Source organism: Urocitellus parryii, unplaced genomic scaffold (genome assembly GCF_045843805.1).
Source record: "Urocitellus parryii isolate mUroPar1 unplaced genomic scaffold, mUroPar1.hap1 Scaffold_4061, whole genome shotgun sequence".
NCBI classification, from domain to species: domain Eukaryota; kingdom Metazoa; phylum Chordata; class Mammalia; order Rodentia; family Sciuridae; genus Urocitellus; species Urocitellus parryii.
The window spans coordinates 6,973-11,376 of NW_027553639.1; the positions used below are offsets into that span (position 1 = coordinate 6,973).

Genomic DNA, 4,404 nt, shown 5'->3' on the forward strand with positions numbered 1-4,404 from the left:
ACAATTTCTGAAAGGTATATTTAAAATATCATTATTTTAGCAAATAAAATTTAGGACCATGAAAAAATATTAGAGGGAATGTTCTTTTATTTCATTGAGAAGAATGCCTATTGTAACAAATAAAAATCTTAAACTAAATTAAATATGGTACTTAGAAATAGCCTATGAAGTCACATGAATTTATAGAAGGATGTTTATTTTTTTTAAAAAGTTTAGGAAGATTGGACTTGAATTCAAGCTTGAATTTGATCTTCTAAGCTCAACTTTAAATAGTTGGGAATGAACATGGAAAATTTAGAAGTGTAGTCAAAGTAAAATGATATTTGAGTACCAAAATGATGGAAAACTAAATTTATCTGAAATATCTTCAATTGCCTTAATTTGTGCAATTTTAAAAAATAAATGTTTATAAAAAGGAATACCAGTGGGGTAACTAGTACTATGGAGCCAGGACCATGGCGTTGGGCTGCAAGGTTGGCCTGTCCATTCTCAACAGCCACCTGGCCAATTTAGGGGCTGAGTGCCTCCGGATGCTAATCTCTGGGGCAGGTTATCCGCACCTGGATATAATGGATGGGCATTTTGTTCCCAGCATCACCTTTGGTCACCCTGTGTTAGAAAGCCTCCGAAAGCAGCTAGGCCAGGACCCTTTCTTTGACATGCACATGATGATGTCCAAGCCAGAACAGTGGGTAAAGCCAATCAATACAACTTTCATCTCAAGGCCACTGAGAACCCAGGGGCTTTGATTAAAGACATCCAGGAAAATGGGATGAAGGTTTGCCTTGCCATCAAACCAGGAACTACAGTTGGTATTTGGCACCATGGGCTAATCAAATAGATATGGCCTTGGTTATGACATTGGAACCTGGGATTGGAGGGCAGAAATTCATGGAAGATATGATGCCAAAGGTTCATTGGTTGAGGACCCAGTTTCCATCTTTGGATATAGAGGTCGATGGTGGAGTAGGTCCTGACACTGTCCATAAATGTGCAAAGGCAGGAGCTAACATGATTGTGTCTGGCAGTGCCATTATGAGGAGTGAAGACCCCAGATCTGTGATCAACTTACTAAGAAATGTTTGCTCAGAAGCTGCTCAGAAATGGTCTCTTGATTGATGAAATCATAAGGAATCCAGAGTTTGTGTTCATGAAACCTTCTTTTTACTAGAAAACAGGAATATTGACTACCAAATCATACCAGATTGAGGCAGTGCTGCTTTTCTGAGCAATTATTCATTCCAGTGATTAAAATCTATTGTGCAGAATGCTCTAAGAGCTTAGTAATTGATGTACACAACATTCTTTAGTGATCCAATTTAAAGGTTAGTGTGGTTAAAAAACTGTTTCTAATAGAATTGATTTTTATAAAGAGTGAAAATATGGGCCGTATTAAGGTTACAAAAAAGAAATGTATCATAATGCCTAAGGTGGATGGATATTAGCTACTATGAAAAAATTTTTCCCACGTTTTTAAAAATAATGTTCTATTGTTTCCTAGCTGTTTTCCAAAAAGCAAAGGAATCCCTTATATTTTTCCTATATTTTTCCTGTTTCATGTCATTTGTTATTTGTTTATATGCTTGATAATATGAGTAGTATGGAGCTAAAAAACACAAGCTTGGGCAGGATGGCAAAAAAAAAAAAGGAATACCATCTTGTTATTTATGACAACATGGACAGAATTGGAGATGATTATGCTAAATGAAATATATCAGGCACAGAAAAACAAGAATCATATGATCTCACTGATATGTAGAATCAAAAATGTAATCTCTAAGAAGTTGAGAAAAGCCAGGTGCCATGGCTCAAGCCTATAATCCCAATGACTTGGGAGGCTGAGGCGGAAGGATTGCAAGTTTGAAGTCAGCTTCAGAAACTTAGTGAGACTCTGTCTCAAAATGAAAAAAAAAAAAAAAAGAATAAAAGGACTAGGGATGTAGCTTACTGGTAAAATGCCCTCAATTCAATCTCCAGTACAAAAAAGTTGTAAAAGAATAGTGGTTACCAGAGGCCCCATAGAATAGAAGGAAGGGATAGATGAGGAAAGGTTGGTCAATGAACGCTTAAGTTACAGTTAAAGAGAAGAAATAATTTCTGTTTTTCTTTTGCATGGAAGAGTGACTATAGATAATAATTATGTACTATATATATCAAAAATCTATATTTTGAGTGTTTTTACCATAAAGAAATGATAAATGAGGAGATATGTATGATTACTCTGACTTGATCATTATACAAGGTATACATGTATCAAAACATCATATGGTACTCCACAAACATGTATAATTTTTATGTATCAGTCAAAATATATATAATATTAATATAAATAATTAATTTTTAAAAGCCTTATTTAGGGGCTGGGATTGTGGCTCAGCATTAGAGCGCTCGCCTAGCATGGGCAGGACTTGGGTTTGATCCTCAGCACCACATAAAAATAAAGGCATTGTGTTTAAAAAAAAAACTGAGCCATTAAAAAAAAGTCTTATTTAAATAGAGAAAAGAACTAGCTTGTGAATATAACCAAAAACAGAAAAAATAAAGAAAAAGAAAATGTCATTTCATCGTATTTATCATTTAAATCCACATTTTAGAAATGAGATTAAACATTTATTAGTTATAATATATCAGGCACTCTGCATTTAACACACACCATCATATTAGAATATCCCAAAAGCCACACAAAGTTATTTTCCTTAATCTCATTTATCAGTATAGATTCATAGATTCAGAAAGTAAGTAATTTATACAAGATTTTATAGTTGCTAAAAATTTATAGTTATCTGTAATCCAGGCTTAAATTCAGATCTGATTCAAACATTATATTTACTTGGCTTTGATAAGGCATTAACAACACAGTTGCCTCTTTAATATATTTAAGGATGTGCTTTTGTTTAAATATAAAGACAAACAAATGAACAGATAACCCATACAATATCTAACACAGGACCTTCAATGTAAGAATTTCAAAAGTGGTACTCATCACTATTCTGGTCTCATATTATCACAGTGCTACAAAATACCCTCTCTGTTTCTTTACTTCCTGCTTTGTAGTCACCATACACTGACCACTATATACAAGGATTACTGTTGTTGTTTTTCTACACATATTTCCTAGCAGTTGATGAGATTTAAATGTAGTAAATTTAACATGAAAGTATTTATATAGGTAGATTTTTCAAAGATATTCTGTCCAAATGTTTATTTTATTATAATTTATATGATATAGTTCATATATACAATTCTGTTAAAAAATCTAAGTTGTTGATTTTTGTTTATTACTCATGGTCTTCCTTTTCAGCATAGAAATATGTGCCATTTAAAGGAAAAATTTTAAGTACAATTTTAAAATCGAGAAAAACCCACTCATGGCAAAAACATCTTTTCCTTAAATAATTTTTCTTTAACAGAATTAGTACTTTTTTCTTTAAGTTTGCATTTTGAAATTTGATTTTCACTTAAATTGATCCATAATATTTTATCACATACTTATACTGTAGAAGTAATATTGAGTTGGTATGCTCTTGTAAGAATATTATATTTAAAACCAGCAGCAATTGGACCAGCATCTCTTCAGTGTCCCTGGGTCAACATCCAAGCCAAAATTCTTGTATAATATGGATTTTTCAAATAATTATTACCTATAGTAATATATTATTTATTGATTCTCTAATGTTGAATATTAGAGCTATTATACACTTTAAGATGTTTTGTATATTGCTTCAATTAAAACTTTTTGTGCATAAATTTGAGGTTTTCCTTGTTCTCTAGTTGACATAGCCCATCAATACAAAAAATGTACTGATTTTTCATGGTATAAAAAACAAAATAATCCTTGTAGTATATAAAGGAAATTCTCTTTTTGAAGAAATATTTTTGCTTTTTTTGCTTTGAAGTGCTGGGAATGGAAACCAGGGCCTTATATATATGCTAGAGAAGAACTCTACCACTGAGTAACAGCCCCAGCCCAGTAATTTTTTACTCTAGGGTTTTTTTGTTTGTTTGGTTGTTTTTTTTTTTTTTTTTGTGTGTGTGTTTTTTTTTTTTTGAGAATGGTGCTGGGGATTAGAACCCAGGGCCTTGTGCATGCAAGGCAAGCACTCTATCAATTGAGTTATATCCTCAGCCCCAGCCCAGTAATTTTTAAAAACAATTTATTTTGCCTTGAATGGGAAAGATTAAGAATTAATGCTACTATGTAGCAAGTATTTTAGTATCAATGTACAATGAAAACTATTCTAGCTATATGTTTTTAGATAGAGAGCAAAAAATTAATTGTTTTGTTAATTTCAAGCCATATTTTGACCCCATTAAGTAATACATAGTGATAAAAATATTGTTGATTTATAGCAGATATATCATGATCTCTGTATTTGTATCTATCAGTGCATCAGCAGGAAATGC

The 4,404-nt window shown here is 32.2% G+C and overlaps 1 pseudogene; it reads left to right on the top strand.

Annotated features, from left to right (window-relative positions):
• Nucleotides 1-455: 455 nt before the first annotated feature.
• On the top strand, nt 456-1,119 carry LOC144252367 (ribulose-phosphate 3-epimerase-like; annotated as a pseudogene).
• Nucleotides 1,120-4,404: the final 3,285 nt, after the last annotated feature.